Source organism: Tamandua tetradactyla, chromosome 3 (genome assembly GCF_023851605.1).
Source record: "Tamandua tetradactyla isolate mTamTet1 chromosome 3, mTamTet1.pri, whole genome shotgun sequence".
Classification (NCBI taxonomy): Eukaryota; Metazoa; Chordata; class Mammalia; order Pilosa; family Myrmecophagidae; genus Tamandua; species Tamandua tetradactyla.
In genome coordinates, this window is record NC_135329.1 from 23,572,322 (window position 1) to 23,585,361 (window position 13,040).

General features: G+C 47.6%; 1 protein-coding gene across 2 annotated transcripts in view; it reads right to left on the reverse strand.

The window, feature by feature from the left end:
• PEBP4 (phosphatidylethanolamine binding protein 4) overlaps positions 1-13,040 on the reverse strand; it is a 217,628-nt gene that overhangs the window by 85,338 nt on the left and 119,250 nt on the right. The gene's annotated exons all lie outside the window — the stretch shown is intronic.

Consider the following 13,040-nt stretch of genomic DNA (forward strand, 5'->3'; position numbering starts at 1 on the left):
CTACCGCTGCCCCACATTGTCTCCTGGGGCAGAAGAGTGGAGCCCGCGCCCACTGGCTGCTGGATCCTCAGGGAGATACCTGCTCCCGCTGTGCCGAGGACAAGGAGGGTGCCAGGGCTGGACATGGTAGGCAGGCGGGGGGTGATGGTGGAGTTTGCAGGAGAAGCATGGCCCTCGGTCTTTGTGAATGCGAGGCCAGCTCCAAGGTGATTGAGATTCCTTTGGGAAAAATGTGTATTTCTTAGAGAAGGGGCAGGAAATATGAGCTCCCCGCCGGCGACATACTTTTGCAAAGGCACACGCCGACATATATCCACACACACATGTGCAGGCGTGCACACACACGCACTTGTATCCACACCCAGAGCCACGGCCACATGGTTCCCCAGCCACAGCAGCCCTCCCCGCACAAAGCCCATTCTCTCTCCTACCCTATATGTGCAATCTTGTGAAAACTCCACCACTCTTAAGGTTAATAAGGCTCATTTGCTTAAGATAGCACCTGTTTCTATGGTGACTCCTGCCACCCAGAATCTGTTCATCAACTGAGACAAGAAAACAGTGACTTCCACCCTCTTTGAAATAAAAAAGCTAATTCTCAGCCAAGTGCCTGACAGGCCGGCAGCCCAAGTTGCTGTGGGCATCTGTCCTTCCCCACAAAGTCCCTCACTACGACCCCCCACCCCCACCCAAGCAGAGTCCCCAGATTCTCCCTGAGATTTCTGAGCTGTAGTTTCCTCTTCATTCATCTTTCTGGGAAGCAACAGAGCCCGTTGTGGGGGGCCGGGATGCTTCCTCCTGATTCCCTGGCTATTTTCACTTCAGCCTCTTGACCTCTCTTTCCTTCTGGGTGGGGGCTGGCAGAAGATGCCCGGGAAGCATCCGGGCCTTTCTCCCTGCCCACCCCCAGCCCCCTGCTTCAGCCCTGTCCCTCACCCTGGCATGCCTGGACCCCTGCCCCCTCCCCTCAGCCAGCCACCCGCCACGCGCCTCCTCCTCCTCCGGTTGGTTCAGTTGCTCACTCTGAAAACCAAACCTGTTCAGGCCCTGCCCCTGCCCAGGAACCCTCGGACTGGCCTCACTGCCTGCAGCAGGGATTTCCAACGCCAACCCCATGCAAGTCACAAATCACCAGTGAAGCATGTGCCAAGTTGAGTGTTGCTTGTAATCAAGCTCCGGCGCATGCTTTACCTTTCACAGTAAACGAGGGTGGCTTCAGCATTCTCTCTGTAACCACACCACTCTTGCTTGCATTAAAAAGCGCTTTGTTGACTGGGAGAGCAAGCATACAGGGAATTGCAAGGAAATTGAAGCTTGTTTTATGTATTCCGAGGCCCAGGGGAGTGCGACGTGCATATGAGCACATTTTTGGCAAAAAAAAATAATAAAAGGTTGAGGACTGTTGACTAGAGGATCAAGTCTAGAATCAGAGACTATCAGAGCTGGTTGTTATCACCAAAATCTACCTGGTGGTCTCATCTTGCAGATGAGGTAACAGAGACCCAGAGAGGGGCGGCGACTCAAGCAACATCACCCAGCCAGCAAGCGGCAGAACGGCCCTGGCACCCAATTCTTCCAACTTCTAGTCTCAAATTTTTTCCACGAGTACCCGTATTCCTGCTCATCGGAGCTGAGTCCTCAGGGGCCTTAGCCTGATTTCCAAAGCTCCCCACAGCTGGGCCTACCCATCTCCCTTCACTTTCTCCTCAGCACAGTTCTCCGCACTAAGCAGACTGAGGTCAGACTCATTTAGGAAATCCTAGCATCCGAGAGCTGGAGGAAGCATCTTAGAGTGATGCTTAGATGCCCAGCCTCTTGCCCAGTGCCTGACAGGTGGCTTCTTCTTGAACATGTCCAGAGACACGTCACTCACCCCCTCTAGAGGCACCTTTAAATGGCCACGCTCGGCCTCATGGCTCTAAGGAGCCATATGTATGTCCTAAAGCCAGGTCTCTATTCTTGATCTCCTTCCTCAACCAGAATTCTGGCTCCTTTCAATTACCTACTTGAAATCTCCCCTTGGAGGTCCAAAAAGCATCTCAGAATTAATAAGCCTGAAACAGAACTTTAGATCCCCCCAACTTTGTATCCAACCTGCCCATCCTCCAGTTTACCCGTCTCAGCAAATGGCACCACTGTCCCCTCAGGCCAAAAATCTAGGAGTCATCCTTTAACCATCCTTCACTCTCCACATCTAATCCTCGGGCAAGTCCTGTTGGCTCAAAATGCATCCCGAAGGCTGTCCTCTCCACCTCCACTGCTCTCACCTTACTGCAAGAATCCAGCATTTCCCCTTAGTCAGCACTCTTCAGGCATGGTTTGTTATTCATTTATTTATTTTTGCATGGGCAGGCACTAGGAATCGAACCTGGGTCTCTGGCATGGCAGGTGAGAACTCTGCCTGCTGAACCACGGTGGCCTGCCCAGGGGTGGTTTGTTTCCAACGAGCTACAAGTCCACCTACCACTGCAGCTGCCGAAACCACATTTCTCTCCTTTGCCGACACATTACCGCTGTCCCCTGGCCCCGCACCGGGGGGTGGGGTGGGGGGTGGGGGGTGAATCCACAGGGAGGTACGACCCGTCAGGTGTGACCTGTTTGCAGTGAACCTGTGCTGACTCCTCCGGTTCCCTGGTTTACTTTTCTACATTGCCACAGACCATCTGCTTAGGTTATGTTCACTAGCCTAAATTCACAGATCCACACGTCCCTTTCTTACTTCTGGAAATGATTTTCTGGACCTTGATGAATAATTTTTCTAGAGGTCTTAACTCATTTAAAGCCACCAAGTCTTTGCACATTGCAGAAAGGCTTTCTAGGAAGAGGGGACAGCGCCAGGGGTGGTCCACAGAGGCCTCAAGGTTTGAGCAGCCAGGAGCGGTTCAGCAGGAGCATGGTGGGGGCGGGTGGGGGTTCAGACATCAGGCGGGTGGGGCAGGCAGGGGCCAAGCCTGAATGGCCTCGAATGACAAGCCAAGGACATCGGCCTCTGTCCCGAGATGCCAGGGAGTTAATGATGGTCCTCAAAATATAGGGGAATAGCATGATGGTATTTATGTTTTAGAAAAATCATTCCCATGAATGAAAGATGGATATTTTATGAGTGTGTGCTGGGTGCAATATTATAGGAGGGGCCCGGGTCGAAGACCTCTGAACAGTGATCCAGGGAGAGGTAATAAAGGCTTCAATTCACTCAGCTAACCTGAGCTTTGGCTCTGTGTTTCTGATTCTTTTTCTAACCCATTCAAACACTGGTGTTTTGAGTTATGCTGCTCCCTTCCTGAAACGCAGTCCCTTGTTTCCTCCGACCTCTCCAGGTCTGCTCGTGTTTCACGGCCCAGCTTCAGTCCTGCCCATGCGGTCATCACAGAGCACCCCGGCCCCCTCACCTGCACCTACCACCCACCCACCTCCCAGCCACTCTCCCTCCATCCATGCCTTCCTTCACTTCTTTATTCATTCGTTCGTTTGTTCGCTCAGCATTTCCCAAGCGCCTTCGGTGTTCTGCACTGTGCTAGGCGCTGGGGCTACAATAAGAAGACACATTTCTGCTTTCCAGGAACTCATGGTCTTGTCCAAAAGATAGACTCATAAATAATCACGAGGCTTGTATGGCGGGCACGCAGGATGCAGTCCGCAGGCATCAGAGCAAGGCTTTCCGTGAGGGTGGCATTAGAGCCGAGCCTTGGGGGAGGAGTGGCTTTCCTCTCAGGGAAGGGGAGGTCTGCTTTCAGCTCTCACAGCTCTTTGAGTCTAAAGCACCCAGTTAGAGGTGACTCTACCCCCGAGTAGTACTGTCATTTTTTCCTTTATGTCGGCCTTGTCTTTTCAACTAAGCAGCAGAAATAGCCTTCTCAATTCATCCAACATTTATTTATCCATCAGATATGTATTGGTGGTTGTGCTGGTTTGAAAGGATGTATGGACCCTAGAAAAGCCATGTTTTAATCAAAATCCCATTTCGTAAAGGCGGAACAGTCCCTGTTCAATACTGTATGTTTGAAGCTGTGATCGGATCATCTCCCTGGTTGATGTGATTTAATCAAGAGTGGCTGTTAAGCTGGATTAGGTGACAACAGGTCTCCACCCATTCGGGTGGGTCTTGATTAGTTTCTGAAGTCTTCTAAAAGAGGAAACATTTTGGAGAAAGAAGGAGATTCAGAGGAAGCAGAGAATGCTGTAGTACCATGAAGCAAAGAGTCCACCTGCCAGTGAGCTTTGGAGATGAAGGAAAATACCTCCCGGGGAACTTCATGAAACAGGAAGCCAGGAAAGAAAGAGCAGATGACACTGTGCTCGCCATGAGCCTTTCCAGATGAGAGAGAAACTGTGACTGTGTTTGCCATGTGCCTTCTCACTTGAGAAGAAACCCTTCTTGAACCAAGGCATCTTTCCCTGGATGCCTTAGATTGGACATTTCTATAGACTTGTTTTGATTGGGACATTTTCTCGGCCTTAGAACTGTAAACTACCAACTCATTAAATTCCCCTTTTTAAAAGCCGTTCTGTTTCTGGTACATTGCATTCCTGCAGCTGGCAAACTAGAACAGCGGTGGTGGTCGTTTTTAAATAGCTGCAGTGCTGAATGCAGTGCAAGTTGAAGGGCTGGCCCTGACACTTGCCTGCTGCCCGCTAGTGGCTTTTCTTCCTCCTAAGTGACCACATGGGTGGATCACACTCCTCCTGGCCAGGTCTTCTCCTGCCTCCCTGGTGTGACATATGCTCCTTACTGCCAAAGGCTCCCCCTTTTTTTTTTTTTGTGGTACAGGGTCCAGGAAACGAATTACCTTTCTTTTGTTTGTTTTCCTTCTATTATGAAAAATAACATAAACACAAAAGACAATAAATTTCAAAGCATACCACTATGGCTAGTTGAAGAACAGATTTCAGAGTTTGGTATGGGTTACAATTCCACAATTCTTGCTGTTCCAAGACACTGGAGACTAAAAGAAATGTCAATTTTCAGCAATCATACTCATTTGTTAACCCTATCTTCTCTGTATAACTCCACCTTTTCCTTTGATCTTTCCCCCAATCTTTAGGGTTATTTGAGCTATGCTCATTCTAACTTTTTCATGTTGGAAGAGGCTGTCAATAATATGGGATAAAAGGATGGGATTTGTTGATGTCCTGGAGAGCTGGGCTAGGTTTCAGGACTTATCTGGATCAGGGACCCATCTGGAGGTTGTAGGTCTCCGGAAAGTTACTCTGGTGCACGGAATCTTTGCAAACTCTCAGATAAAGCCCTAGATGTTTTTTAGGGTTGGCAGGAATGGTTTTGGTTGGGATTTGGCAAACCATGATAGGCAGTAATGTCTAGCTGAAGCTTGTGCAAGAGCAGCCTCCAGAGTTGCCTCTTGGCTCTATCTGAACTCTCAGCCACGGATACCTTATTTGATACACTTCTTTTCCTCTGCAGAAGATTTAGGGCACAGGGAGGTGGAAGGAGTAGTGCACCTACATTTATGTAGCAACTGCTAAGTGCCAGGTGCTACGTGCTGAATGTTTTGCACATTTTTTTCTCATCGAATCCTCACACTCCCGCACCATCAATGTTATTATCCTCTTTTACAGACAAGGAAGCAAATAATTTGTGCACAGTGAGTGAGAGAAACTATCTCCTGGATCCATACTGCCCTCATGCCCAGGTTTAGGGTTGTGCCCAGGCCACGGTGGGTGTGGCAAAGAGCAGAAGCCACGGGTGGGGGGTGGGGTGTGCCAGCCCCAAGCTACAGCCCTCTCACCAGCACTTCTCCTGTCAGCATCCACCCCTGGGCCTGAGAAAAGTAGCCACAAGGGCTGGGCCAAAGGAGTGGTATCTACTCAAGCTCTGGAGCTAAGCAGGATGCTGTCATCATCACTTCATTTGGGTTCTGGGTTCAAATTCCGATTCAGCCACTTGCTAGCTGGGAGACGATGCTCAAGTTACTTAACTTAACTCTAGGCCTCAATTTTTTAATCTGTGGTATTGTCCTTTTAGGATTCTTTTGGTGAAGATTAAATGAGATTTTCATTAAAGCACAGAAATTCAGGTAAAGCATGCTATGAACACAAGTTTTTTTTCCTTCTTCTCCTTTTTCTCTTTAATTATTATTATTGGCGATATGTTAGAAGGACATAAGCTAGAAGAGGAGTCTTACTGGCCAAAAGAGCACCTACAATGGAAAGAAACACTGGCAATGTGTATCCCCAGTGTATATCCGGGTCATCTGCTCCAGCCTTCTGCCTGCTGGGGAAACTCCCTGGGTCACGGATGAATCAGATGCTGACTCTTCTGTGGGGTGTATGCTCAATTTTCAGGTAGTTCAAATTATTTAAAGTTCTTTCGTAGGTGGAGCCAAAATTTACTTCCATGTAAATTTCCCAAAAGGGTCCTAACTCTTGCCCAACGGAGCCCAGCAGGATCTACTCCTGCTTTCCAATGAGATTTAGTTCAGTCCTTGGAGGTAGTTCTCATGGCTTCCCCGGCTATAATTGCCCCCTACTTCCATTGTTGTTCTCCTGTCTGACTTCTAGAGACCCTCACCATTCTGCTGCTTTCCTCATGCTAGTCCCTATCCCTCTTCAAATAGTGCGGCTGGAACAGGAGACATTATTCCAGGTGTGGCCTAAACCGTGCAAACGAAGATCACTTTCCTGGGATCAAGGAAGGGTCCCTGCATTTCAGACATGCTGCTGCCCCACCCTACCTCCTCCACCGTGTCCCTCTCCAGGAGCATCTCCTAAGGGGCGGGGGTGGGGAAACTGAGGCTCGGGGGCAGTGACGAGCCTGGGCTCCTCATCCTCGGGCAGGGGTGGATGTGGACTGGAGGCCTCAGTCTGACCCACTTCACAGCTCTGTCCATACAGGGGGGCCGGGTGTCACCTCCTGGTGTCAGAGCTGGGGGCCAAGGCTGTGCTTTTCCCTTTGGTGTGTGTGTGTGTGTGTGTGTGTGTGAGAGAGAGAGAGAGAGAGAGAGAGAGAGATTTTGCCTGATCCAGGAATTCTCCTGGATGGCAGAATTGGTTTCCATAACGACTTTCTGATATAAACATATTTGATAAAAATAAGTTAACAGCGGAGCTGTGGTGGTGCACAGATTCTCAGAGTGGAGGGAGGGAGAGAGAGAGAGAGAGAGAGAGAGAGAGAGAGAGAGAGAGAGAGAGAGAGAGAAACCTGCTCGAAGAACTGCATTTTCTTTCTTTGCTCACCCCTCCCAGGCAGCCTTTCTATACATCTTCCCATAAACCAGCCCCATAGCTTTGTTTACCACGTTCCTCTTATACGCTGGCTCCTTTCCTGCCTGTGTACCTTATATTCATATTCTCTCTCTCTCTCCCTTTCTCCTTAGTTACCTGAAGCACGACAGTATGTATGGGATAATATGATAAATTCATTTCTAATTCACTGCATTATCCCTTGAATATTTTAATGACTCATTGAATGGAGTAAAAAAAGCGATTTCAAATGAACAATTATGCTGCATTAGTCTAAGAGCTGATTATATTTAAACACTGCTCACATGGATAACAGGACACTGCGACCTCAGCATACGAGAGCTAATTTGGCTCTTATCTCTAAATAATTTTACACCGCAAATTACCATGAAAACCTAAAGGGCTTTAAAAACATTCATCAAAAGATAATATTCCACTTTATAGCAACATTTTGTTTAAATTATTTTGAATGGGAGCGAAGGCATCTGTGGGGTGGGACAATGACTGCCAAGTGGGGGCTGTGATAAGGAAATGGCGAGGGGGCCTGGATGGTCTTAAAAATAACAGCAGGACATGCTGGGCCGCTGGGCTGCTGCTGGGAGGTCACGGCCTCACCAGGCATGGAAAGCACAGCTGCGGGCCTGACCAGCCCCAGGGACTCAACAGGGCAATCGCCAGAGGTCGAATGATGGGACGGACCTCCCCCTCGCCAACCCCCACCCCCACCAAAGCAATCCCGGGTCAGGCAAAGAACTCCCAGCTAGACCCCAACGACAAAGGGGGTGAGCTCTTTTCACCAAAGCGCTTATATGTTTGGGGCAGAATATTTACTTGGCCAAAGATGAGTCCTATAGCTTTGGGGCAGTGGCTGATCGCAAAGTTGGGAGTGGTGGAGACAGAATCACATTTATGTATCAGGAGCCTTAATGTCATCGAACACTGGGAAATAGATATTATCATCCCCATTCAATGAGGAAGAAACCGAGGATCAGAGGTTCCCATGGGTAGCAGAGCCTGTGCCCTCCCCTGGTTGATGTGACCCGAAAGCCCAGTCCCCGCCCCATCCCTCCATGGCGACACATACAGCCAGGCTACCTTATATCCAGAGCTGCTGCTTCATTGTTCACGTCCCCAGACCCCCTTTACAGCTCACACACCTGAATCTATGGGGCTTTGTAGGCTACTTAAGTCCTGCCTCGTAGGTGTGTATTACTTAAAATTGACAATTAAAATACGGGACAAAGCATGTATAGGTAACTGTACCCCTATCAGCCACAAAACTAAAAAGACATGTCCAACTAAAGAAATAATTATTAATCCCACTTCCAGGTTTTACTCCTTTATGGTCCTGATAAAGACTGTTTATTCTTCTCCTGTTTAATTATCATCGGTTTGGTTCTGAGTGTATAAAAAATATGTTAGACAATTATATGTATTTAAATGTCTACAGGGTTTGCTGTTCGGTTGATTAGGATAAACGCGCCTCCTTTCTATAGCGCCTCTCTCTAGGGAGGCGCCTCCTTTCTGCATATCTAATTTCTTTTTTGCCTTGTCTCATCCCTGAAGAGTAAGGCTTTGTGGCAGTTTTACAGACAAAAAATTGCCATTTCAGAAAGGCCAAGTAAGTTGTCTGAGATCACTCAGTAGCAGGACCAAGAATTAAAACACAAGGGTCCCTATTCACGCTAACCCCATAATGGAGAGCAGTGGGACAACAAAACTTGCCCTATTTTGGGGGTTTTCCATTTATCCTACTTAGTTAAGATATTTAGATGTCTTAAAAAAAAACACTTTAATTATGGAAAAATTCAAACATATGCAAAAATAAACAGAATAGTTTAATGCATCCCTCTAGGTCCTTTAAATTCAACCCAGAATTGGTTGCATTTGCAGCAGCCAAAGGTTGAGGGCACTGAATGAAAAGGAAACGTGAACATGCCAGTTTCCTTTTCTTTCTTAAAACAAAAAAGATATTCAGGGCAAATTTTAGAATCATTGACAGTTTCTAGGAAGATTTTCTTTTTTGGAAGAAAAAAGGTACTCTTGTCTCCTTAATTGTTCTTAGCGTTCTTTGTCACCAATCATGATGTTCTTTGTGGAAAGTATTCATATACCCTCTTCCTGTGTTCAATATTCACATTAACAGTAAAAAGTCTAATGAAAATCCTGCATGAAAAGCCCTGAGCGCTAATTTCAGAGACAAATAGAGGAACCAATAAGTGTTTCTTCTGAAATGAATGATGCAAATTAATTGCTATCTTAATTAGGCTTGAGCATGAAGATTATTAGATTGAATCAGAACTGAAAAACATTTTTAAGGAAAGGCTGAGGATGTGGCACTGGGGGAAGAAAAAGACATTACCTGTCAAGATTCTGTTCGAAATCTCTCTTGCTCAGTGAGAGATTTTCAAGGGAGGGGCCGGGAACAGCAGCATGTGTTAGAGGTCAGCTCCTGCCTGCCCTAGTCTGGCCGGGTTTGGGGACTGAAGTCTAATCCTGTCCCTGAGCGAAGGCGAACCCACAGGATATCCGAAGTTCCTGGTGCCCTTGTCATACCTCTGGGCGGCAGCCTCCTTCCTCCGTCTCACTAGAATAGAAGCCTGTAAGGTGCAACAATTTGTCCCCAGGCCACATAGCTAATGACGGGGGAACAGGACTCAAACCACAGCAGTCTGGCTCCATAATCCTTGCTCTTAACCACTAAGTGCAGTGAATAGTGTTCAATAAATATTTGCTAAAGCAAATGAACAAAAGGACACCATGGATGCCTGTTCCCTACTGATGAACTTCTTCCGAGCTCCTTGTTTCTACTCGAGTTGCCAGGACGTCTAGAGCTTTAACTTGTTCTACCCTAGACACTGCCAGTCTCTCCCTGGGGTAGGGGAAGGGGTGGGGGCACAGATTCCTGCATTCTTAGGAACTGGGTGGTGTCCTGTTGCAGCCTGGACAGACCAGCCAAAGATTGTCCCCACCAAGGAGCTCCTGCGGCCGTGGCCCACCACCCATTCAGACCCGGCCACCTGCATGTCGGCGCCGGCCTGCGTTCCACCAAGCAGGCCTCTGTGGTCATTGTGAATCTCAGGCACATGCTCACTCTTTATGACTGCAGCGTCTCCATGGCATGTCTTGCTGCTGAGGCAGTTTGGGTAATGACAACATGCAGGGTTAACTTTTATGTTATTCCAACCACTTACCGTGGGTATTTTATTTACCAAGATGGCAGTCCTTAGGGAAGGTCCCCTGAAGGCATCGACCCATAAAGGGTAACCAGAAATAAAGCCCAGGGAATGAACTGTTGCCTTCCTGCCACACCAGGAGGGAGGGGAAAACACAGAGATAATGCTCCCCATCCTACAGACTCCAAGGGCCGGACGAGGTGTGAGCTCAGATGGCTCAGCATGGGAGGAGGGGTACGTGGTTTGGAGCCAGGAGTCCTGGCTTGAAGACCCACCTCAGCAACTCACTAGCAGGGAGACCGTGTCATGCAAACTCTCCAAGCTTCACTTTCTCCATCTTTAAAATGGGGATAATACCTAGTTCACAAAGTAGTTGAGAGTATCAAAAGGAAGTCTCAGAAGTGTTTCTCATTTGAAAATTGCTTTACAAATGGTTGATAGTAACAACAGCCAAAATGCTCCAACACTAGTCTCTGTGGCCCTCCTTAAGTTGCTAAACCCCTTGTTAAATGTAGCTACCTTGGTGTCTCCAGACTGACAATGAAAAGTTCTGTAAATGTGGTGGGGCCCCAGAATTATAACAATGCGCTAATGTTTGAGACCCAGTCTGTAGTCACTAACCATCACACAAAGGAAGAGCATCTGGGGTTTGATTAGAGCTCTCTGTTCCTTTGGCGGAAGTCCAGAGCCTGAGACCTAAAAAGATTTGATTTAAACTGTCTTTCCGGCTGGCACAATTTGGGGGCAGGTGAGCAGTGCCGAGTGGGTGTGGCCGAAGAGAGCTGCCACTTCCTGCTGGACACTCAGATCAGGGAAAGTGGGTGACAATGTGACTGAAACCCAAGCCTCCGCTGGCCTGAGGAGGAAGGCTGAGGACCACACCCAGGCAGGTGTCCCTGGTAAGCTCTAGGCTTAGCGGTCCTGCCAGACAGCTGCCACCTGTCACCTGCCACCTGCTCCACTTCTAAGCTGACTGCTGAGCCTGAAACACATGTTGGCACCAAAGCACTTGCATGAGAGAACTCTTCTCAGGGTGTTTTGGGGTGACTGTCTAGACTTGGGAGAGGGGGATCCTCACTAGTCCCACGGACCCACCTTTGACTCTGGAATTATCCTATCCACATCTGCTTTTGACCTTTAGTCTTAAAATTGCTTGGTAGAACACTCTTATAGACAGCCTCTGCACTTGGGATGGACTATAAATGTGACGTTCAGAGCAATACTTTCTTGAGCGTTTTATTCCCTTGTCACAGTCGGGGAGTCCCAAGTCCAGCACATGGTGATGCTCTGGATTGGGGAAGGATACAATATCTTTCCCTTTTGCGTTTCAGCTCCCCTCCCTACTCTGATGATGCGAATATTTCTTAACTCTACTTTTTGGCATTTTTATCGTGTTTCCAAGGCTCTCCACCAGGCTGAGGAGAGCTCAGCTGAGAAATGTGTTCAGCAATGCTCCATGCTTCGTCTCAAGAATCCAGATCAGGCATAGTCAAAGAAGCTGCTGCAGGAAGTCTCCTTTAGAGGAGCCCCTTTCAGGGTCATAGCCTGAACTGCTCACCTGAGCATCCTGTGATAGGTCTGTGGTCACTGGGACATGGGTTGGTTGCCAGGGTAATTGCCCTCCCATCCTCTACCACCCACTCCAGTTGCTGAGTCTTTGCCTTGTTCAGGAGAGGTAATAGCTAGTTCAGACTGATATCATTTCCTCCACCCCATAAATCTTGGAGAATCACAGATTGTTGATATTCTCCACATTCATGTTTTACAAAGTGCGCTTAATATCTCATTTGATCATCCTCACAAACACATAAAGTAGAGAACCTTGTTCCCATTTTACAGAAACAAAGGTCCAGACAAAGTGATCTTAGAACCATCATTGATCTGGTAACCAGCCAAGCTTGGATTCAAAATCAATTTTCCTAGTTCTGGGTTCCCACCATCTTATGGGGTTTATGGCTTTTGCACAATTTTTGCAAAGGTTATCGGTAAATTTTCTAGGCACAAATGTATGAATGCTTTAAGCTAGTATGGATTTTCCCAAATTTCTCTGCTAGTGAAAAAACAATTGTGCCAGTTTGAAAGGATGTATGTACCCTAGAAAAGCCATGTTTTAATTCTAATCCCATTTTGTAAAGGCAGCCGTTTCTTCTAATCCCTATTCAGTACTGTATGTTGGAAACTGTAATTAGATGATCTCCCTGGAAATGTGACTCACTCAAGAGTGGTTGTTAAGCTGGATTGGGTCTTGACTACTTTACTGGAATCATAAAAAAGGAAACATTTTGGAGAAAGCAGGAGATTTAGAGAGACCAGAGAAGAATGACAGCCATGAGCAGACACAACAGAGAATGCCACAGAAACATGAAGCAGAGAGCCCACCAGCCAGCGACTTTTGGAGATGAGGAAGGAAAACACCTCCCAGGGAGCTGGAGAGAAAGCTAGCAGATGATGCCATGTTTGCCATGTGTCCTTCCAGGAGAAACCCCGACTGTGTTCGCCATGTGCCTTCTCACTTGAGATAGAGACCCTGAACTTCATCAACCTTCTTGAATCAAGGTATCTCTTTCCCTGGATGCCTTAGATTGGACATTTCTATAGACTTGCTTTAATTAGGACATTTCCACAGTCTAAAAACTGTTAACTTGCAACCTATTAAATTCCCTTTTT